Genomic DNA, 24,779 nt, shown 5'->3' on the forward strand with positions numbered 1-24,779 from the left:
CTTATCCCCAAGGAGAGAATATAGATCCAAACTCTAAATAGCAGACTTATCCAAAGTCCCTTGCCTTTCAGCCTTGTGGGGAAGAGAAGTGTGTCTTCTGTTCCTCTGGGTGTTTTAGATTGAGAGGTTGGTTGTCCTAGTTATGGACAAAGAGGAATCAGGAGGTAAAGAGATAAAAATGTGTCTATCTTCTTGCCATTGCCCCTCCATACCTTCAGGATAGTTTCTTGAAGAGGGGGGAGAGAACCCAACCAATTCTAGTTTTCCAGGAAAATGTGAAACGAATGTTTAAACTTAAAGGAGGTAAAAGAATGCTGAGATCTTTTTTTATCTCTCATTTGCCCTGGAGCCCATGTCTGTGTGTGTATCTAAGTGGCGTCTCGCTCTAAGTTTAGAGGAGACAGTCATCCTACTGCAGATCCTGGTAATTTCAGTCCTGTCCTAACTGCTCACCTGCTTACAAGTTGCCACTCCAAAGCACCAAGGTAAGGAGGCTGCAGGGCATTTGTTCAAGTAGGACAGGGGGCACTAGGTTGATTTGAAGAAAACTTCAGTTCAAGTTTCATCATCAAAGCTCTTTTCTTTCTGTACATATGACCTTTGAATTCATGGTCTAGACATCCTAGTCTGGGATGTCACTGCCTCCAGCCCTATTCTTGCCACGTTGGAGAACCCCTCCCCAGAGGTTAAAGGCAGTGCCCTCTGATCAAGTGTGAGAATGGAGTAGGATGTCACAGGGAGAACATGCCTTAGAACAGAAACTGTTGAGCTGGAGGGAACCCAAGAACATGAAATATCATGGTGGGGTGCGGGGCATAGCTTAACAAAAAAAAAGTTTTCAATGGGGCAGTGGTGGTGGTGTAGTTATTTTAACTTCACTGCAACAACAATCACAAAACCAGTGTTTGAATCTCACCTACTACTAATGGTGTGCCTGGGCAAGTTATTTTGCCTGTTTCTTCCTTTAGAAAATGATACCTATACTACCTTCCTAGGAGATCTATTGTGAAAACCAAATACGATAATGACTGTATAAAGAGCTTTGTAAACTGGCGATGCTCTGAAAAGGCCCTCCAAACATTTTAACACAAATATTTGGAACATCCAATGTGGACGGCATTATGCTGCACTCAGGATAGAAATAGTCCATGCTCTCAAAGAGTTTCCATTCTGCCAGGGAATGAATGAACAGAATGTTGGAAAACAAGGTAGTAGATTTCAAAGAAATCATAATAAGAATTGCACAAATTTCTAGAATGCTTGAAGGTTTACAAAGGGATTGTTTTCCTGACAACAGCCTAGATGAAGAACTTGACAGCGAGATTTTAATAAGCGTCTGGTCATACAGTCTGTGTCACAGGCGTAGGGGGATCCATCTCAGTACTCCCAAATCCAACATTGCTTTTACACCTCATTAGACCAAAGAATTTCAAAGCTGAAAAGAGATTATTATATTAGAGAGAATAAAGCCCACCTCTCTTCCCTTCTCAGACTCCCAAATGGCTTCCTAGATGTGCCTAGTAAACGGCTGTAGGATTCGAGGAGAGACCTTGGAAGTCACCTAGTCCAAACTGCTCATTTCACAGCCAAGGAAATGGATTCAGAGAGATAAGGTTACTTGAACCAGGTTACACACAGAGGAAATGGCAGAGCTGGGATTTAAACAAACATCCCATGACCCCAAATTTGCAGTTCTTTCTTCTAAACTACCCTGCTTTAACAGTCTTGGCTATTGGTCCCTTCTCTTCTCTTCCTTGGGTTCTTAATGCCTTCCCTGTGCACAGGAGACCTTCAGATCTTCACAGCCACAAAGCCATGGCGCATCCAAGTTCCAGGAACAAGGGCATAAGGGATTCTAATGGAGCCACTGCCTTCAAGATGCTTACAGACTGTTTGGAGATCGAAGATCTGCACATAACTAAAGTCCAAAGTAGCTCACACCTAAATCAGTGTGCTAAGTCAGTGTCATAGTAACTGAAGGCCCCTTTTCCAGGGTGCAGTAGAAGGTGAGAAGAGGAAGAAAGTATGGATAGAAGTTGCTAAGGCTGCAGGAGGAAGGAGCTTGCTTGAGAAGGTATCACTTCAACTGTGTTTAGATTATATATATATTGATACATTGCATATTATAATATAATACATATTATGTTCTGTTTTAGATTTTCATATACATATTAGATGTATATAGATACGTATATTAGATTTATCTACATACACATGTAGTTTAGTGAGAAGAGATGGAAAAGAGACATCTGAAGACTGAGGGAGAGTGTCAGAGGACATCATGGGTTTGCTCATAATCTGCTCCTGTAGAAGGAGCAGTTTTAACATGAGCAGCCTTAAAAGAACATTTTGGACCCTCTACATATTCAGAAATTATAATAGCATCTATTTATGATTTTTTGTTTTGCAAAATGCTTTACAAATGTCTCATTTTATCTTCACAATAACCTTCGGGAGGTTATTTTTTTATTTTACAGATAAGGAAACTGAGGCATAGAGCTAAGGGAATCAACTAGAAAACACCATGATCAAATGGCATATGGGCATGAGTAAGCACAGGGAGATATTGTAGCTTGATGACTAGGAGCACAGACAGTCTGGCTCTAGAAGGCTGTTTAAATAATCCTGTCTTGAGAAGGATGATGAGGATCTCCAAGATTAGGAAGATATCATTAAGTATAGAGAGGAAGGGCTAAACCTAGGAGACATTTCAAATGAAGACACAACAAACCTTGGTGATAGATTGGATAAAATAGATGAGGGAAGAGAAAAATCAAAGATGACTTTAAGATTGATAGGCTGAGATATTAAAAGAACGATACTAAGAGATGGCAGTTGGAAAGGAACCTCAACTTGGTGGATCAGTCAGTCTAATATGATGGAGAGAGTTCTTGTAAAGACTCCCTGATCTGTCACCCACTAGTGGTGTGATCTTGGCCAAGTCACATTCATGTTGTATCTAAGCATTTCGTAGTTCTAAGTCTGGTCAAAGGTCTCATCCAACTTGTAACATTATATAGTGAGTTTAGTTTGGAATAAATGAATGAAATGGAAGATGGAGAAAAACATTGCTATGTTCCAAAACAAGAGAGTCCCTGTCCTCAGGCTTACATTCAAATGGGGCAGATAGCCTGTCTAAAGGAGTTGGTGGCCAGGCAGTGGAATTTCAGTTGGGAAAGTTATAGGGTTGGTGAATGGAGCTTTTAGGGAAATCATCAGCATTTCCAGGAATGGTGGTGATGTTTCAATAACTGCTCCCAGCAGTAGGGATAAAAAGCAAATGGCGAAGTGGAGATGGAAAGGGAGTAGCAAGCTCTCAATGGCAGGAGGATAACACAATGGATCTGGGTCAGCCTCAACAGAGCAAACCCTCTGAAATCAGGAGCTCAAGGCTCCAGGGAAAGAACTGAAATGCCTGGCTAGACGCTGAGGGTAGACTAAGGAAATGTGGCATGAAGATGTTTGTATTCAGGTTCAGTTTAGGTCAAGGAGATCCATGTGTAGAGGTCTTGAAGGCAATTAGAAACTGAGCCAGTTGTAACAATATGCTGAAAATCACAGGATGGAATGGAGTAGAAATGAATGTAAAGTCCTGCACTTGGGTTCAGAAAATCAATTGCCCAGGTATGCAATAGCAGAGATAATGCTTAACAGCAAGAGAGATTTAGTTAAGTTCACTTTCAATATGATCTTCTCAAAATATAGTTTTAGAATATGATAATACAAGTGTACTCTACATACAAAAGGAGATTCCATTGTAGTTAGCAATAATTAGACCTGAATAAAATACTGCATTCAATTCAGTGAACAGAGAGGCAGCATAGTATATAGAGGGTTGGGCTTGGATTTTGGAAGGGTTCAAATTCTACTTCTAACCATGAGTAACTTTATGACTGTAAGTCACTTAAGCTCTAAGCCCTAGACAAATCTCTAAGACTATAAATTAGAAAAGTTTCATCAAGAGAGGAAGTTTACACACATGAAGTCACAGGCATAATATTAGTATGGTCATTCTTGGCATCACATTTGAGAGAGGAACATTTTTTTAGTTTTTTGTACCCACAAAAAGATAGCCAGCCTGCTGAGGGGATACGATATCATATCTTAAAAGTTGGATTAAAGGACATGATATTTGGCAGAGTAAGATTCAGGCAATTCATCTGCAAATATCTCCAGAACCATCATGTTTCTGAAAATCCTGAGCTGTTTCAGTGGAACAAAGTACACTTTGGCTGTATAGAAGTAAGAACTTTCTGAAAATTAGAAGTGTCCAGCAATGGTATTAGTTACCCAGTTCAAGCAGGGAGCACGATGTCAGTTGAGGTGTTAAGGTGGAAAATGGATATCCACTTCCTGGGAATGTTGGGGAGGAATTCCTAGTCAGATACAATTTGGACTCTGTATCTCCTCTCTTACTCTAGGTTTTTATGTTAAACAAGAAATGTCTAACAGAGCCGTCCAGTAGTGGAATATGTTGCATTGGAAGGCAGTGAGCTCGCTGCATTGGAAATGTTGCCACAGACTCTGAATGATAGTTTTTTTTCAGAGATTCCTACTTTGGATGGGAAGTGAGATAGGATGTTATCAAAGGTCCCTTCCAACTCTAATATTCTGTGATTTGTGAAGGAAAGAAATGAGAGTTCTAATCTCAACTCCATCATTGAGACGCTTCACCTCATGGGTCTCTGTTTCTAGACTTGGAAGCTGAGGGGCCCTGAGGTCCCTTCCAGGGAAGAATTCTCAGTCTCTGAACCCGATAAATAAAACATAAGTACTCACAGCATAGATTTGAAAGGCTTATGAATAGAGGTAAGAATGAATTTTGTGTATAGACTCACTGAAGAGAGGGAGAACATAGGGGTAATAAACAGAGAGTTAGAAGAGCACTTAGAAGTCCTCTAGTCTACTCCCTTCTCATTTTACAGATGAGGAAATCAAGGGAAAAGAATAAGCATTTTATTAAAAACTGTGTTGAGTGTTTTACAAATATTGTCTCGTTTGATCTTCAGAACACCTCTGGAAGAAAATGTGGTTATTATGCCCACTTTGTAGTTGAGGAAACTGAGGCAAACAGGATTAAGTTACTTTTCTAAGTGTCTGAGGCTGAATTTAAACTCTGGTCTTTCTGATTCCAGGTCCAGTGCTTTATCCCCTACAATACCTAGCTGCTTCAGATCTCTCTCCTATATATATATTTAACAACATGAAAATTTGTCTGTATTTTCTGCTTCTACTTCTCCATGATTTATTTAGAGTATATCAAGAGCTCAGAGCTAGAAGGAACCTTAGAAACCATCTAGTGTGACTCTAGGATCTAGTAATCTATGACCCAATGTATACTAGAACACAGTAAGCTTTCAAATGACAAAAGAGAGAAAAGGTGATGGATCTATAGTCCTTACTGAGATCATTTGGTAATATGGGCATTGTGACAAGCCAAGGGACCACAACTAGAATTCTGTTGGCTTAATTGGAACTTTCCAAAACCAAGTTTAAGGGAGGTATAGGACTTGTTCCAAAGAGAACAGAAAAAGAAATGTGTTTCCTCAAGTATTCACCAAGAATTTAGTTAGTCCCTACTACATACAAAGCCCATGCTCGATGCCAGTAGGAATAATTAAGTGCCTACTATGTGCCAGGCACCATGCAGAGCAGTTTATAAATATCACATTTGATCATCATAACAAAAGTAGTTGCTATAATTATTCCCAGTTTATAGTTGAGAAAATGGAGGCAAACAGCATACGTGATTTGCCCAAGGTTAAAAAGCTAGGAAATGTTCAAAGCCAGATTTGAACTTCAGTCTTCCTGATTCTTTGATCAGCACTCTATCCACTACATCATGATAATACAAAGCTAACCCAATAATGCAGACAAGAAAGGGGGGAGGGAAAATAATTCTTACCCTCAAACAGCTTACATTTTATGGGACATGGGATTAGAAACAATTTGAACATATTTTTAGCTATTCTTTTGGTTGTATTTCCCTGATCCACACTGGCAATGGCAGATTGGGTCCTTAAAGGGAGAGCTGCTACTATTCTCAAAGTTCTAGGGGTAATCCTGTGGGTCACAGACCTACTGTTGTCTACACTCTCTGACTCCACTTCTTCACGATTCATTCATTCATTGGCCCTTACCAAGACCTCCAAGCTAGAAGGAACTTTAGAAACCAGGAGCCCCCACCAGTGTGCTTCCTCCTTACAACCAACAAGTAGACTCAATTCTTTAACCAAGGCATTTATTCAAGTAAGATTGCAACAACGACAGCCACAACACACTTTCTCTTGAAATCTGGAGCATATTCTCTTACAAATGCACAAAGAATCTACTGGGAATGAGAACTTAAAGTAACAGCGACTGTAAGGCATATTTGCAGGAAACATATGGACAAAGTAACTCACAATTCTAAAATAGAGATTCCTCACACATTTTGCTCAGGGGAATGACATTGGTGATGGATGAGCTGCTGCTCGATGGGCTGCCTTCTCACTTGGCATAGTGTCTTTGGATAGATGGATGGATGGATGACTCAGCTGGGCTTGATCACCATAGAACATGGGGTTCAACTGGGTCAAGAAGGTCATTTGATTGCCCTGTTGACTCCTCACCAGATTTGAGTGCCATTGGACTGGACCACCAGCAGCAAATGCACAGCCACTGCTGGGCTGAGCCAGACAGGTCACTTCTCTGTTTAATTGCTATTGGGAGGTATCACACCCTTTCCAACTGGAGTGTTGCTGCGTTCTTTTGGAAAGAAAAACAACCCTTAGCCTAGAGTTGGCAGAAGTCTGTCCTCTTTGATTATCTCCAATCCTTGGTTGTACACCTCCAGGTGGAAGGTGGGAGAAGTCTAGACTCTCCTTCTCAGCAATCCTTTCTAGTTAGAGGTGACTTCCCTCAGGTTTTGGACACCTCCTTTTACTTATGATGATCTGTCAAGTTATACTGCTCAGATTTCTGCTGGGTCTAATGCAGATGACTAGCTGGGGGACAAAGGGATTTTGAAGCACTGTATGCCTCAAAGAGGCAAATGCATCTTCTTACACCCCTTCATATGTGATCAAACTATTCAAGCTTCAAATTCAAGCTTTCTGAAACAGTTCCTCAGTACCTAGAAAACTTTTCCTTTTACATTTCAGTACCTCCTGCTATTTTTCTTTTTCCCCTTCAGATTTTGCTGGAGTGACCCCTTACAACAAAAAGTAAACACAAAGTATGTACAAAGTAGATATAAACTAATTTATAGCTATGGAGGAGTTAATAGTATAGTGGATAGAGTCAAGAATCAGGAAGAACTGAGTTCAAATCTGACCTCAGACATTTATTAGCTCTGTGATCCTGGACAAATCATTTAACCTCTTTGTTTCCATTTCTTCATCTGTAAAATGGGAATAATAATAGCATCTACCTCCCAGAGTTGTCTGGACAATCAAGGAAGATATTTAAGTGCTTAGCACAGTGCATGGCACATAGTAAGCACTATATAAATGACAATGAAAGTTGTTTTTTAATTAATTTCTGCAGGAGGAGACACTGAAAAGTGAGGGTGGGGAGAGAATCTGGTTAGCCTACTCCTTGTTCTCACCAGTCTCAGATAAGCTAATACTTACTTCTCACAAAATCCCAATTCCTTTGCAGTAGGAGAAGGGGCAGGAAAGTCAGGGACCAAATTTAGCATTTAGAGCATTTTATCATTAGATTATCTCACCTGGAGTTGTGTGGATTAACCGCTCCATGTAGAGGAGTAACCACTTGGGAGAGATGGTCAGTAGCTTGTCTCCTGCTGTTGCTCTTTCCCATATGCTTCATGCCCTCTCCCGCCTTGAGCTTTTTTGCTCAACTTTGTCTCCTATGGCTAAAATGTACTCCTTTCATGCTGCTTCCTGGTGACATCCCAAGCTTCCTTCATAGACTCCAGGACTACCTCTGAGAGGAAGTAAAAGCTTATCCCTGCCCTCCTGGTGCTAGTGCTCTCTCCCTAAGAAATGACTTCCCTTCTGCTTAGTCTATTAATTGGTTTGTTTTGTTACCCCCAATAGACTACATTTTTCTTCAGGTTAAGAATTTGTTTGCTTTTGACTTTGTGTCCTCAGCACTTGGTGGATAATGGGCATTTAAAAAACGTATGTTGAATGAATGAAAAAGCACCCGTAACACCTAGGGCAATATCGGGAAATTTGTTTTACTGCAATGGTGGTAGTGGATATTCTAACTATTGTTGATGTTATTGTTGTTATAGTTGTCATTTAGAAGAATCAGAATAGTGCCCTGGACCTAAAGTCAGGAAGATCTCATTTCAAATTCAATCTAAGATACTTACTAGTTGTGTGACCCTGAAAAATTAACTTCACCTCTGTTTGCCTCATTTTACTCATCTGAAAAATGAGCTGGAGAAGGAAATGACAAACCAGTCCACATCTTCCATTTCTCCCTCTTAATGCTCCCACTCTTATATAAACATGTCCACATTTTTAATGTCCTTTAAAAATAATTCTCTTGACTATTCCATCCCCTCAACCTATCTTCCTCTATTTCTCCCTTTTCCTACAAAATTCTTAGGATCATATTCTACCCTTGGAAAATGCCACCAAAGTCATCTAATCCAAACTGTACCAACCCAAGAATTCCCTCAACAACGCTGCCAATAAAGGTCATCTGGCCTCTCCTCCTGGATTTCTGGTGAAGAGAAAACTGTTACTTCCTAAGACAATCTATTTGCTTTTAGATAGCTCTCATGATTAAGGAAGTCCTTTTCCTCCCCAGTTTAGCCTAAATCTGCCTCTGCAGAATTACTACTCAGGCCCTTGAAATATGGTCTCTTTACCCTTTCTCTCTTTATGAACTCATTTGCTCCAATGGGTTTAATTTTCACCTCAATGCAGATGGTTTCCAAATCTATAGTTTGGGAAAAAGTGTGGATATGTACACAGCCTCTCCCCTGAGCTCCAGTCCAACATTTCCAACTTCCCGTTGTACATATCCACCAGGATATCCCACGGGCACCTGAAACTCAATACATCCAAAGCTGAACTCATCATCTTTCCTCCAAACCTGCACCTCCTTGAATCCTCCCATTTTCTCTCTAATCTGCTGCCATTCTTTCAGTCATCCAGGCCTGAAACCTCAGAGACATCTTCGACACATTTCTCCCACTCACCCCCTAAATCCAATCAGTCGTGAAGTTTTCTCAGTTTAACTTCTGCAGCATGTCTCAAATCTCTCCCTCTTCAATTCTCCCCACTTACATGGTGACCCCCTTAGTCCAATCCCTCGTCTCTCACCTGGATTAATCAATCAGCAGTAAGTGCCTACCATGTGCTCAGTGTTCCTTAAATAGTGTTGTCCCCCACTCCAATTTATCTTTCATACAGCTGTCAGAATAATCTTCCTAGAAAGGAAACATGCCATGATGCAAAGAACATTGAACTTGTAGTTGGGAGAGACATGTATTCCAGTCAGTTACTACACGTGTGACCTTCAGCAGGTAGCTTAACTTCTCACAGACTGTTTGTCTCACAAGGCTGTTTTAATGAAACTTCCTATATTCCTTAAAGTGCTGGATTGTTACTTCTATGCATAGGTTTGACCATACAACTCCCTCCCAACCCGCAAACCTTCCATGGCTCCCTATTGTCTATAGATAAAACACAAATCCTTTGCCTAGTATTTCAGGTCTTCCTCAAAATGAATTTGTAAGTGCAGCCTCATGCCATGTTAGTTCCTACTCTGGTATACCATTTTCTAGAAGGACCACACAGCTAGCTTCCCACAAACTCCATATGCCTTCTCCTGCCTCTGTACACTGGGACCAACCATCCTCCCGAAAGGGTATGCAGTCAATCCCCATTTCCACCTATTGGGATCTTTTCCTTTTCATTCAGAGTTCAGCTCCAGCACCAGGACTTTTGTGAGGTCCCATCTTATTCCTTCTAGCTCAAAATGTTCTCTAATTTTCCTGAGAAATTCCCCTGAATTTCTTTTTCATGACCATCACTTCTAACTTGTATTAAACTTGCTTGAATAAATGCTGCATAGCCCTCTACCCTCTGCCCAGTACAACAGAAATTCTCAAGGGCAAGAACTGGTTTATTTTTATTTTTTAGCCCCAATGCCTAATGGAGTCATATATATATATATATGTATTTTTTAATAAACTTTACCTTCTGTCTTAGACTTGATAATAAGTAAGGGTTCCAAAGCAGAAGAGAGGGAAGAGCAACACAGTTGGAGTTAAGTGACTTGCCCAGGATCACACAGTGCCTGCGGTCACATTGGAACCCAGGACCTCCTGTCTCTCAGCCTGGCTCTCTTTCTACCGAGTCCCCAAGCTGCCCCGGTACCTTATACCTAGTAAACATTGAATAGAAGCAGAGGAGGATTTGATCAAGGCACAGAATAAATGGAAGGAAATGGTATGAGATAGTGTAAAACAACTCTGTGAGGTCAGTTGTGCCAAAACAATTTGAACCCACTTAACAGGTGTGAAAACTGAGTCTTTGAGAGGTGAAGTAGCCTGCCAAAGGCCACACAGTAGATGCACCAAAGGCTTGGTCTCTTGACTTGCCTTTGAGAATAAGCCCCTACCAAGTGCTGTAGGAACTCAAGAGTGAACAGCAGGCATGCAAGGAAAAGGGGGCAGGCACCCAGAAAGCCAGATGTGGCATCAGCTCAAGGGAAGCAGGCAAGGTTGTAAGGGATCATAAAGAATTCCAATCCTGTCAATCCTAAACTTATGGAGAGCAGGGATTGTCCTTTGATTCACCTTGTCCCCAGTGCCCAGTATTGTGTGGGCACTTGATACACGTTTATTGGATGGGCTTATTGGGTTAGTGCCCAAAGTAGGGCTCATTTAGCCAGTTGTGGACCATCTAGTTGTGATACATTTGAAGGAGCTCAGGATTTGGAATAAGTTAGTTCCCAGATTGGAATCCCAATTCCCACACTGTAGCGATGAAAATCCCTTGTCCTTTTTAAGCCTCAGTTTCCTCATCTATAAAATGAGAATAATCCTTTCATCATAATTTCACTAACTTTTCACATTTCCTTTTCACATAACCTTTCACTAACTTCCTGGTTATTCTAAGGAAAGCATTTTTAAATGGGGTTCCCTATGACTGTTTTTTGTTTTGAGGATTAGGGCATGGATACAAACATGAGGTGATGGGTCAAGAATTCTTGCCCTGCCCCTCTCTTCCACTCAGGACACGTTCAGGTCTACACTTTTTGCCTTAGGTCCCAACCACGGTATAGTAGAAAAAGACCTGCGTTTGAAGTCAGGGGACCTGCGTTCTAATCTAGATGTTGATACTAGCTAGTTATTATATGCCCTTGGGTAAGTATATGTCCCGAGTTTTCTCCTCTGTAAAAACCGAGGAGGCTGGATGAAGTCTCTAAGGTCTGTTCTGGTTCTAGTCCTTGACCCAGGAGAGAAGGGGACAGCGGAGAGTCGATCTCTCCCCCGCACCCCCCTCCCATCACCAGTGAGGTTTGTGGGGTTATGGCCAACATGGACATGGACTTTACCCAAAGGCAGGAAGAATGGAGGGAAAGGAGGGTGGAAAGAGGAATAAGGAATGAGGCGTTTATAGCTTGTGACAGCTCTTCCAGAATGTTCACTTAAAGGGAATTTTCTTTCAGGCCAACTTGGTCCCACCTTTCCACCTTCACTCAGTTTCCCAATTGCTGAGGCTTCCCGGTGTATTCTGGGATTTGGCAGCATCCCGAGCTTTCGTCAGCCCCCCAGATGGCCACCCACAGAGCCCACCTCCCTTCCCCCCACCCTCTTTGCAGGGCTTCCTGCTGGGGATGGGATTGGGGCCATGGAGCTAAAGCTGCATTTCGCGTCTGAGGCGGGCGTGGCCGGCGCGTCCCACTCTCCGAGTCCATCGGAGCGTGTCCCTCAGCGAGGATCCGGAGATCTCGGGTTTGTGCATCCGTCAGGCAGGGGGGGAGGGAAGGCTGGACAGGGAGCCCTTTGTGGCTCCCCCGTGGGCGGGTTTCAGCTGCAAGGGTCGAGAAGTCTTGGCTGGGGCTGGGGAAGCTTTCACTCCAGAAAATGAGCTGTATGGTGTGCACTCCTCTTGGGATCATCTGGCCTGTCATCACATGCTTAGGGGACACTCAGCAAAGGAGCAGGGAGGGAATCCCCTTGCAGTCCCACCACACATAGCGCAGCCACAGCCGAGAGAGCAATGGGCCCCCGTGGCTCCCCTGACCATTCCCCAGCAGGCTGACTCACAAACTTAGAGCTGGGAGGAACCTGGGAAATAACCTCATTCAATCCCCTCCTTTTTACAGAGGAGGAAACTGAGACCCAGGGAAGAGGAGGAGGGGTTTGATGAAAGAGAATTAGTCTTCAAACCCAGATCTGACTGCATTGACAAGCTTGGGACCCTGACTCCATGGGACAGACAGCTACAGCTTGGCTATAACCACCTGCAAAACAAATTCCCACATGGCGGTGAAAGAATGGTGGTGCTTTCCTGCTGGAGTTGGGGGCCCAAAGTGGGGGGTGGGGAGGGGGCAAGGAGGGGACATGGATTTCCCTGTGCTTGTTGATGCTCAGCAAATATCCAAGATTTAGAGCTGGAAGACCTACTCATCCCCCAAAACTAACTCTCTGTGATTCCTAAGGCAAGTCACTAGACCTCCTTTGGTCTCAGTTTCCTCATTTGTAAAATGCATAAGTTGAACTAGATGATCTATGAGGTCACTTCCAGCTCTCAAGCTGAAATCTTATGATTTAAGAGTTCCAACTTTCTAAATTCTATATTCTGATACCCTCTATTCAAACAGCCCTTCCAACTCCAACATTTCAATCTCTTGGGATCCTCCCCAGGCACTGAAAGTGGCCTCTGACTCCTTCTCCTTTGCTTCATGCACTTCCCATCCCCACCCCCAGCCCCCAACCACTATTTGTGGTATTTTACTTAAAATTCAAAAAAAAAAAAAAAAAGGTAGAGCAAGCTTCAGTTGAGCTCACCATCTATGGTTTAAAATTTTTTTGAAGTTTCAGACACTTGTTTGGACCCAGGCCAATTCTGTAACTTGAGCCTCTGCCGTCCATTACGTGGCTTGGAGGCGAACATCTTGCTTGCTTGCCTCTCTGTGGAAGGAGCATAAATTCCCCCCCTCTCCTGAAGCGATTGTAAGCAGATCTTTCCAGACCTCTGGGGGGGAAAATCCAATGTGGCAGTTCTGGGACTTAAGCATAGGGGGAAGGAGAAACTGTGGGCCTGAGAGACAAAAAATCTTGGCAGCAGCTAATTTTGTTCCCCCATCAACCCCCTTCTGACTTAAAAACCCTGGCAATGCCCCCCCCCCTCGATTTCATTGAGAAGAGTGGGACTATGGGTGTAGAATATTGCTTATACTGTCAGTGGAGGTTGATGCATTGGTAGGATTTGCTGGACTGTATTCTTTTTAAATCTTTGTTTCAAGGGAGCAGTTATAGCAGAGGAGAAGGTAAAGTGTATATTTCGAGATGAATATAATATGAAAACAAAAGGCATCCATTAAAAATATCTAATCTTAGAAAAGTAACAGCAACATCACCCTGGCATGCTCTAAGCAAGCTGGAGAGAATGGAGAGAATAGCTAACATTCATGAGTTTGCATTCAAACTGTAGCTTCTGGGATTCTAGAATGCCAACTTCAACTCCCCTGGGAGGGAAGTGGTATAGTTGAAGGTGGAGATAAAAAGATTGTTTCTTCAACATTCCCAAAGATAAAGGGAAGGAAGGAAGGAGAGAAGAAGGGAGGAAAGGAAGGATAGAGAAAGGAAAGGAAGGAAGGATGGAAAGAGTGAAGGAAAGAATGGAGGGAGGGTGGAAAGGAAGGAAGAAAAAGGGAAGGAAGGAGGGAGGGAAGGAAAAAGGAAGAAGAGAGGGAGGGAAGGAAGGAAGAAAGGAAGAGAGGGAAGGAGGGGGGAATAATCTGTTACATACTTACTATGTACCAGGCACCATAAGACAGTCCTTCCCCTCAAGAAGCCTACATTTTAATGGAGGAATAAAATACAGGGGTAGAAGTTTGGGAAGGGGGTGGAAAATGAAGATGCCCAGTGAAAGGTGGGGTAATAAATTTGAAGCCAGGAAGTGGACCAGGGGGAGAATGAAAGCTAGCCTGGGCTTTCCACAAAATAGAGGCTCCCAGGAGGACCTCCTCACCAGTGGGAGAAGAGAATAAGCCTTTCGGGGCTAAGAACTGGAGTTGCAGTCAGAGGACCTGGATACAAATCTTGACTCAACCAATCACTTTCCATGGAATTTGGGAGTGAGTCATTTCCCTTCTTTAGATCTCAGCTTCCTCATCATCAAAATGAGGGGGTTTGTCTCCTCTAAATCCTATGATACCAAGTGTTCAAAGGCTATTTCTACAGCTGAAGAAAGGGAGCTGAGAGAGGGAAATGGCCTTGCCCAAGCCTGTACAGCAGCAAAGGCAGATCTAATCTTCAAACACAAGTCTTTGGACACTAAAGCCAGGGCCCTTTCTTTCCCCAATATGGCCGCTCTTCAGAGGGTACAGAACCAGAAGGACAAGTACATGTGTGAGCACAGGGTCAGCACATCCAAAATTCCTAGACTCCTAAATGGCATTATGGGAAAGGCAGTAGAGCCTAGTCAATAAAGTACTGAACCCAAAGTCAGAAAGACTCAGGATTAGTTCCCTCCTGTATCAAGAGCTGTGTAACCTCTGGGCCAATCATCTAAGCTCTCTGAGTGTCAGTTTCCTCATCCATAAAATGAAAATAACAAATGCACCTACCTCATAGAATTTTTGTGAGGATTAGATGAGATAATGTACATGAAATGTTTTGTAAACCTTACAGTGCTATGGAAATATCAGCTATTATTACTACTATTTCTTTCTTCTCATCTTTATTCAGTGGAACTTAGATAAAAATGGTCTTGATACTAGTTACTCTCTTATTTTATATTTAGGGATTAGTGAACTACAGAGCAGGTGGATAAAATGACTGACATATAAATGAATGACTATATGGGATGCAGACATATCTTCTGTATTTATTATTATTATACCATTTAACTCGTTATCATATTGGTCGGTAGGTAGAATGGGGATACCTCCAAAGATGGAGCCTAAATGGAATACTTGGGTTCCCTTTATCTGCTTATAAAAAGGGGAAGTGTGGTAAAGGGGGAGACTCCCTAGATTTGATATTGATAGGAGACCACGGTTACAAAGCCAAGTCTGGCACTAATCATCTATTCATCAATGGGCAACAACTTCATAGACTTGGAGCCTTTAGAGGCAGAAGGAGCTTTCGATGGTCAACAATCCCTAGGCAGTGCCCCAGTTATTGTAAGGAGTCCTCAGGATCTACACGGGTACTGAGCAGTGTTAGTTTTCATCTTTATGTAGTTTCATCAAAATAAGTAGCATGACTCAGTGCAATGAATAAGCAAGACTACCTTTGTAGATTGGAAAAAATCTCACGTGTATATGACTTTTTTCCAAATATTTATGTATGTATGTATTGTATTTAATCAAATACAAATAAATGTAAAAGCTTTCTGAATACATAATAACTTTCACATACATACATTGTATATTTTCCCACTCGGTGGATACTGATAGCACAACTATGGCCATTTAGCAATCTACCAAAAACATTTTTATACTAAAAGGAGGTTTTCAAAAAGGTTGGGACTTATTAATCTGATTCAACTCCCTAATTTTACCGAGTTTTAATGAACTGGAGAGGAAAATGGCAAAGCATTCCAGTATTTGCCAAGAAAACTCCAGATGGGGTCACAAAGAGTTAGATAAGACTGAAACAAATGAATGACAAAACTCAAACAGGTTAAATAATCTACCCAGGAGCAGCTAGGTGGCATAGTGGATAAAGCTCTGAGCCTGGAGTCAGGAAGACCCAAGTTCAAATTTTACCTCAAACACTTACTAGCTGTGTGACCATGGGCAAGTTACTTAACTACTAGCCTCAGTTTCCTCATCTATAAAATGAGTTGGAGAAGGAAGTGGCAAATCACTCTAGTATCTTTGCCAAGAAAACTTGGAATGGGGTCACAAGTAGTCGGACATCCACAACAACAACTTACCTAAGGTCACTTGGGAAGTATGAGAGCCGAGATTCAAATCCAGTTATCCCAACTCCAAATCCAGTACTTTTTATTATACAGCTGCCTCATTTTCCTCATCTGTAAAATGTGGATAATAATGCAGCCAAAGGATTGACTTGTAAAACACAAATTCCCACAGAAATGAGTTAATATTATTTGCTATTTATTATGTAGGGACTATATTATATATATGGAGTTATTATATGCTAGCTTTGTGACTTCAGGCAAGTCTTTTCCCTTTAGGGGCCTCAGTTTATCCTCTGAAAAATAGGAAGAATAGTCCTTGCACTCTTTACAGCATTATTGTGGGAACAAATATCGTGTATGACTTAAAACACTATAGAAATGGGTCTTCATATTTTTTAAGCTTACCTGGAATGTGGTGGTGTTAACCAACATTACAGAAGCCCTCTACCAGAGACCCAAACTCTCCAGGAAAATCCTCTTTCAGGGGATTTTTCAGGAACAAACTTCTTGACATGAAAGGCAGGAAGACTCATGTTGTGTGTATGCCTACACTCTTGTGTGTACACACACACACACACACACACACACACACTCACACTCACCAGACTGCTGCTTCCCACCATGACCTGACCTGACGATGCAGTCTGTGTGAACCTTTGGCTTCCAGCCCCCACTCCCCAGCCCCCTACCCCAACCAGAGCTGCTGGCCACCCCCCAAAGAAAAAATATTTGGAATGGTCTTTGAATTAAATGAGATTAATCCTCGAGTCCCTGACATTCTCTTCAGGCATGTGTTTTTATAACCTCCCTTTCAAATGAGAACCATTTGTCCCACCAAACGTGAACACCCTCGGCCCCACGGCCGTGCAAGTCATCACCAGCACCCGATTGAATATCAAGGACAGTGCAAGAAGGTAGCGCTGAGGTGAGGGTGGGATGGAAACCAGAATTAACCTGTCCCTGCTAGGGCTTGGCATTCCTCACCTCGGGTCTCTCCATTTCCCCTACTTCCTCATCTCTAGGAAACCCTCTATGTGGGAACCGTCCAGTGAGACCCTGACTGGGAGGAGGACCATATAGACTCCAAAACCTTCTTTCCTTTGAAAAACTGCCTTGGGAAGAGTCATTCAGCCAGTCAACAAACATTTATTAAGTGCTTATTATACTCTGTGTGCTGGTTAAACAGAAACAAAAATTAAACAGTTCCTGGCTTTAAGGAGCTTATGTCCTATACATATGCAAAAATAGGCATATTCAAAATATAAGCAAAATAAATTTAAAAGCAAATTGAAGGGGGAAGTTGCGTGGCTCAGTGGATTAAGAGCCAGGGCTAGAGACAGGAGGTCCTAGGCTCAAATCTGGTCTCAGATACTTTCTAGCTGTGTGACCCTGGGCAAGTCACTTAACTCCCATAGTCTATTCCTCACTACAGTACTCATTCTAAGATAAGGGTTTTTTTTTAAGAAAGTAAATGGGGTACTAAAATGGAGGAGGAGAATGTCAAGAAAGGTCTCATGTAGGAAGCAGTGATGAGCTTTAAGGGAAACCAGCCATTCTTCCATACAGTGGTTAGGAAGGGGTGAGTGCCTTTCAGGCATGGGTGTGATGATGGAAGATGGAGTGCCATGAGTAAGGAATGGCAAGAATGTCAGTTCTACTGGACCAAAGGGCTCCATCAATAAGGCAACAGGACCCTTGCGAGGCAGATTTGGGAGTGCAGGCTCCCTTTTAGAAGTCAGGTTTTCTCAGGTAGCTAAGGGGGCTACCCTGGGAGAGGTTCATTGGGCAGGAGCCAAGAGATTCTAAGACAAAGTTGAACATCATTTATCCTTCATTTGCCTAATCTCACAGAACTGTTTTAAGAAAAGTGCTTTAGATAGCAACTTTATATTGTTATTTATTATTATTATCATCATCCTTTCTACCACTGAGATGGGGGGGGGGGGAAGGAATATGGTTCTTCCTCTGATTCAGAACCACAGGTGACCAGGGCATTGTCCAAGTGCACTAGATTTATTTTTAAAATTTTATCTTTATTTTATTCTAATAAACTTACACATAAGTTTTCCAAAATTATATGATTCATGTTGTCTCCCTTCCCTCTTTCCTCCCCACTCCCAAAGTTGACAAGAAATCTCACTGGGTTACATATAAATTATCCAAGTACAATATATTTAAAGGGCATTGATGAAATGAAGTTTGACCCATTACTAAACACCTGTCATGTGTTAAATGCCATGCTATACACTGGGGATATAAAGAAGGAAGAGGAGGAGGAGACAGAGAGGAAAACAGAGAAGGAAGAGAAGGAAAAAGAGGAGGAGGAGGAGGAGAAGAAAGGGGGAAAAGGAGAAGTAGGAGGAGGAAGAGATAGAAGGAAGAAGGAGAAAACTTATCAGTCCTCAAGGAACTTACAGAATAATTACCTATTTGCTTTTCATCATACATGGTTATATTTCCTCCTTTGCACTAGATTATGGACTTGTTTAAACTTTCTTTGAATCCCCAGCACATAGTGTAGTACTTGGCACATTGGAAGCAATTAATAAATACTTAGTGATTTGCCTTGCCTGTCTCCTGTGCCTAGAAAACTCTCTCCCCCTTCTTTCCTCTAGCTATTGGCATCCTTCCTGACCATGATTCCCTTCAAGACCTTTCCAAGGCACCTTTTCTTCCTGAAGCCTTTCTTTATCTCCCTCCTCGCCTTCACTAGCAGCTATCATGCCTTCCCTTCAAAGATTATTTTATAACTATGTGTTTATATATGGACTGTTTTGTCCTCTGTAAGAGTGTAAGCTCCCTGAGAGCAAAAACTCCTTCACTTTTTTTTTCTGCCTCTGGAGACTGGCACATCATAAGGCCTTGGAAAATGCTTAATGGTTTGTATGACTGAGAGATGAGAGAACTGGTCAAATCTGACTCCTGAGCTCTGAAAGATTGTGAAGAAAAAGAGCAGAATTGGAGATGGGTAAAAATTGTCTCAGTTTCCAGTAGAGCCTGTAAGCTATAATGGGTCAGTGAGTTTGAATTTAATTCTTCCATCTTGGTCTGCTGTACACCCGGACCCCCTATGCCTTCCCAAGCAGCATCCTCCGGTCTCTGACTATACCCTGTCAACTTGGGGTCTATTTTATTCCATTTCCTCAGGAAATGACTCACGATACTTGTTCCAGACCCTTTAATTCCTAGTTATGGTTCTGATCTAGCTGTCCTTCCCAGGCCTCCTCCAGAGCCAAACTGAACCAAACTCTAAGATCACAGTATCCCTAAATTTAGAATTAGAAGGTGGCTTAGAGATCATCCAGTGGTGAGGAAACTGATCCCCAGAAAAGCTAAGTGACTTTTCTATTGTCACACAGCAAGTAATTAGCTGAGCTGTGTTTTGAACATTGAACTCTGACAGCAAATTCAATACTTCCAGAATCCACTTGGATATTTTTATTCTTCTTGATACAGGGAACCTTTTAGTTTTACAGGATGGTATAGACCAGTGGTTTGAAACTCATATGTAAATGGAAGCCCACTAATTATACACAAGGATTTCTGCCTGCTTCCCTCATATTAATTTAGAAAACCTTATATTAACATTATCTGTTTTATTATATTTCTATTTGTTTTGTTAAATATTTCTTAATTACATATTAATCGGGTTTGGGCCACATGTAGGTATGTTGTCCACAGCATCCTGTGTTTGATACTTCTGGTATAGAGAGAAGAACACTGGACTTGGAATTAGGAGACCTGGCTCAAGTCTTTGCTTGTCTCCCCTCTGCCCTTCCTAAGTTATGACCTTAGAATAGTCGGTCAACCAATATTCTATAAAATGAGAAATTTAGGCTTTGCCACTCCAAAGGTCCCTTCTAGCTCTAAAGCTTTATGATTCAGTCTTAATTCAACTTATTATCCATTTACTGAATGCCTACTAAATAAGCAGCTGGAGAGAGCAATGGTTAGAATACTGGGCCTGAAGAGAAGGACATTTCTAGTCACTTAATTTCTGTTAAATGTCCCAGTTTCCTCATGTGTAAAATGTGGACAATAGGGAGCAGTTGGGTGGCTCAGTGGATTGACAGCCAGGCCTAGAGACAGGAGGTTCTAGGTTCAAATCCAGCCTTAGACACTTCCCAACTGTGTGATCCTGGGCAAGTCACTTAACCCCCATTGCCTAGCCCTTACCATTTTTCTGCCTTGGAACCAATACATGGTATTGATTCTAAGATGGAAGGAAAGGGTTTTAAAAAATGTGGACAATAATAGCATATAGCTCCTACGGTGACTCTGAGGATCAAATAAGATAATATTGGTAAAGTGCATAGTACTATCCCTGGCACATGCTGTGTTGTGGTGTTCATTTCCATTGTGCTGACTCTTCATGACCCTATTTGGGGTTTTCTTGGAAAAGATGCTGGAGTAGTTTGTCATTTTCTTCTCCAGCTCATTTTACAGATGAGGACACCCAGGTAAATATGGTTAAGTAATTTGCCCAGGGCCGCCCAGCTGGCAAGTGTCTGAGGCCAGATTTGAACTCAGGAATATGAGTCCTCTTGACTTCAGATTTCACCTCACCACCTAGCTGCCCCCTGGCACATAGAAGGCATTAAATGCCTACTTTTGGTGTGTATGTTTTAGGGAGATAGTGTGATATGGCTTTAGGTTTAGTACTGGATTGGAAATTGAAAGAAATGAGTTAATAACAAGTGATGTGTCTGTGGCCCAAAAGAGTTTAAAATGCACTTTACATGTGTTATCTTACTTAAGCTTCTTGCCAACCCTGGAAGGTGGGTGCCACGGGCTTTATCTTGCCCATTTTTGTTTTGGTACAAGACCCATGGTTTGCAAAGCTAACACATTACAGAGACAACATTGAGCCCTGGATCAGAGCCTGAAAGATGGCATTCAAATCTCTCCACAGACATTTCTAAGCTGTCACTGTGGATGTGTCGTTTCCGCTCTCTGGACTTCAATTCTCTCATCCATAAAAAAAATGAAGGGATAGAATTCAGCAGCCTCTAAGGTGGTCCTTCCCTCCAATTCATTTCTACCTTTATTTCATTGCCAGTGATGTCAAACCCAAATGGAAACAGATCCTTACTGGCAGTATATTGACTAAGAAAACCACAAATTAACATTATCTATGTCTTATTGTATTGTTATTTATTTTGTTTGGCATTTCCTCATCGTATTTTCATCTGGTTCAGGCCAGAATTTGGTGACATTTTGCAGTTATAAGATTTGAGTCTGGGTTGTAGGGAGCTCCCTCTCCTAATGCAGAAGGTTCACTGGTCTTAATTTTAGAGTCTTAGAAAATTGTCAAGGCAGGGTGGGGAGGCAGGGATACTGCAGTGAAAAGACAAATTACTAACCCAGGATTACATAGCCAGATAAGATAGAGTTAGCAATGGAATCTGGGTCTTATTAGACATTGTGTCAGGAGATGGGGATAGAAAGAGGAAACCTGGGCTCAGTTACCCAGATAGTATCAGAGGAAGAATTCAAACCTAGACCTTCCTGATTCCAAATTCGATTTCCTGTCCCTATAGATGCTGGCTTTGCTACTCACTCACTATATGGTTTTGGATAGCTCATTACATGGTTTTGACCTTCAGTTTTCTCATGTGCCAAAGTAGTATAAGAATCCTTATACTAGATAGATAGATGATAGATAGATTGATAGATAGATGATTGATGGATGGATAGATGATCAAAAGATAGTTAAATGGATGGATGGACATATAGTTATATATAGATATATCATATCTATAGATACCTAGATAGATATTTATATATTAAAAATATATTGCACACATTTATAGCTAGATATATGCTTATGTAAAGGTATAAATATGGAGCTATATAGGTATGTGTATAGGTAGGAATAGATACATAATATATGGCTATATATGTAGATATATAGGTATATATGTTGGGCTAGGTATATATGGACATAGAGATAAATGTGTATATGTATGTAGATATATGGTTATAGGTGGATAAATATATACACATAGATCTATATGGAACACAGATATTTGTATAACTATATATGTATATGTAGATAAAAATGCAGATGTATACACGTGTATGTATAGGTCTATATGGATATATACATACATATTGGTGTATATGGTTATTTATGTAGATTTGGGTATATATGTATATAGTAAGAGATATATTGGGGGATATAGATCTATAGGTAGCTATATAGAGAGATAATGAGTATATATATATGTAGGTATATATAAAGATATATAGATGGAGAGGGAGATATATACACATAGGCACTAAACTGTTTTGAGGATAAAATAAATAATAGTTGTGAAATATGTAATTCCCTGTGCTGATGCTTACAGGCAGGAATGGCTATGACAGCTCGTGGTATGGCTTTGAGTTCTTCCTTGCCAAGCCATGTCAATCAGTTGACTTCTTTTTTCTCAGTTTCATAGGCTTGTCAATTTAGAGCTGAGAGGAGCTTAGAGATCACCTAATGTAACCCTTTCATTTTAGATAAGGAAGCTGAGATCCAGAGAGAGTGGGCCACTTGCCCAGTGTTACACACGTAGCAAAAGACAGAGGAAAGATATGAACTCAGAGCCTCTAAGTCCACTGTACAACACTACCTCTCAGCTTCCTATTATGTAACATGTGACCTGCTTTGAGATTAAACTGTCTTCAACAAAGATGAATAAAGAATATACTCTGCCTTCATGGAATTTACAATCTAGATGTAATTTGGTTTTAGATAATTGTTTTCCCATTCTCATCCAGCTCTGCTCCCAAACTAGGGCAGAGATACTTTGTTTATCTCCAGTGTTACAATGAAATCTTAAAAAAGAATTACAATCTAGTGAAACCCCTCTCACCAAATTAACACCATTCAACAGAACTAAGTTCAGGTCTAACTGCATGAATTCAGAAACTCTTGTCAATCCTCATTCCCATCCTACCTCTTAACATACACATCCTCAAGTCTGGGATTTCTCTTGCTGGAGGTTTGTTATTTGTGCTCCTTTTGCCCATGTCAGACAGACTTCAGCCACTGATCTCAACCATCCTGGATTCACTGAAGAGCTAGCTGTGTGCATCTCAGCAGCCTTTGCCTGGCTTGCCATTTCTCCCTGAAAGTTTTAACAGAAAAGTTAGTTTACTGGTGCTTAAAGAGCTTGGACAAGAGAGAGAGAGGGGAGCAAGCTGATGGAAATTACCATGGCTTTGTTTATTTCAACAGCTCAAAACTCAGGTCAGTCCTTGTCAGAAATTTAAAACAGCTTAAATTTAAAAGGCAATTCATAACTGGCAAACAGCATAAGCTTATGGGGTGTCAAAACCAGAAGGAAAATTAGAACATTCAAATGTCACCGTTGGGAAGAACTTTAGAACACAGAAGGTAAAACTAAGTTTGAACTTTTAAATTGAAAGGAACTTCAAAACATAAATGGTTTGAAAGTGGAATATTAGCACTAGCAGGCAGCTTAGAATACTGAAGATTAAGCCAAATCGAATGTTAGAGTTGAAAGGAACTATAGAACTTAGAATATTAGAGCTACAGGGCATCTTAGAACACAGATAGTTAACCCAAATTCAGAGTTTGAGTTGAAAGGAACTTTAGAGCTTAGAATGTTAGAGCTAGAAGGTATCTTAGAATATCAAAGGTTAAGCCAAATTAAATGTTAAGATTGAAAGGAACTTTAGAACATGGAATGTTAGAGTTAGAAGGCACTTTAGAACACAGTTAACCGAAATTGAGAGAGCTAGAAAGAATGTTAGAACTAGAAGGCACCTTAGAACACTAATGGTTAGAACAAATTGAACCAGAAGGAACTTCAGAACTAGAAGGTTAGAACATGGACTATTAGTGCTAGGCTGAAGCATAGAACACTGATCTCTGTAGCTGGAAGGAACCTTGGAATGGAAAAGGTTAGAGTTAGAAACCTCTTTAGAAACCATCTAATCCAACACTCCCATTTTACAGAGGAGAATGTCAGGTTCGTAGAGATCAAGGGTCACACAGCTAATGGTAGAACAAGACACGATGGTGATTCCAAGCATGATTTTTTTTTCTCTGCTTCCATTTGAGAACTGATAAATTCAAGTGTTTAAGAGAGCCGAATTGGTCCGATTTAATTTTTTTAATTGCTTCATAAAAACCACTTCTCTTAAACAACCCCATTGCAGGCTTTTAGAGGAGGACTACTTCACTGAAGAGACAGAGAAAAGTTACTTGGTTTTGTGTTTTGGGAAGAGGCTCCAAAGACATTTGATTTCTGAAATCTGCCCACTGTCCAAACTGCTGATGTCGGTCATTTTTCTGAGACAATGTCATTCATTGCCTCCCAATTCGTAACCCTCGACAACTTTCATTTGGTTTTGAACAAGGAAACACACACGACTCCAGCCAAAACCCCGCCAAAGCCAGGGTCCCAGTAGATTAGACATATGCTCTGTTTCTCTCCCTCCCTCCCTGACCCACCTCCCTCTCTCCCCGTCTCCTCCTCCCTCCTTCCATTACAAATTCTCCCGCTTTGGGAAATTTCAACTCTCCCCTCCACCCCACATCCCCTTTGGAAAAAATACCTTTGAAATGATTGATAAGCCACGGAGCTGATTGGCCCGGCCCCGGGGAGCAAAAACATCTTTTGCAGTTTAATGTAAAGCCTTTCACTTCTTGCCTAATAAGTGTTGAAAGAAGCATAAATAGAAATAAGCCGG

The 24,779-nt window shown here is 41.3% G+C and overlaps 1 long non-coding RNA gene across 1 annotated transcript in view; it reads right to left on the reverse strand.

Moving 5' to 3' along the window:
- Nucleotides 1-1,351: 1,351 nt before the first annotated feature.
- Nucleotides 1,352-24,779, reverse strand: part of LOC107649014 (uncharacterized) — a 28,855-nt gene continuing 5,427 nt past the window's right edge. The window contains exons 2-4 of the long non-coding RNA XR_008915274.1: nt 23,018-23,188; nt 16,086-16,184; nt 1,352-1,435 (exon numbers count right to left, since the gene is read on the reverse strand). This is a non-coding gene — a long non-coding RNA (uncharacterized LOC107649014). The remainder of the gene's footprint in view (nt 1,436-16,085; nt 16,185-23,017; nt 23,189-24,779) is intronic.

Source organism: Monodelphis domestica, chromosome 1 (genome assembly GCF_027887165.1).
Source record: "Monodelphis domestica isolate mMonDom1 chromosome 1, mMonDom1.pri, whole genome shotgun sequence".
In the NCBI taxonomy this organism is placed as follows: Eukaryota; Metazoa; Chordata; class Mammalia; order Didelphimorphia; family Didelphidae; genus Monodelphis; species Monodelphis domestica.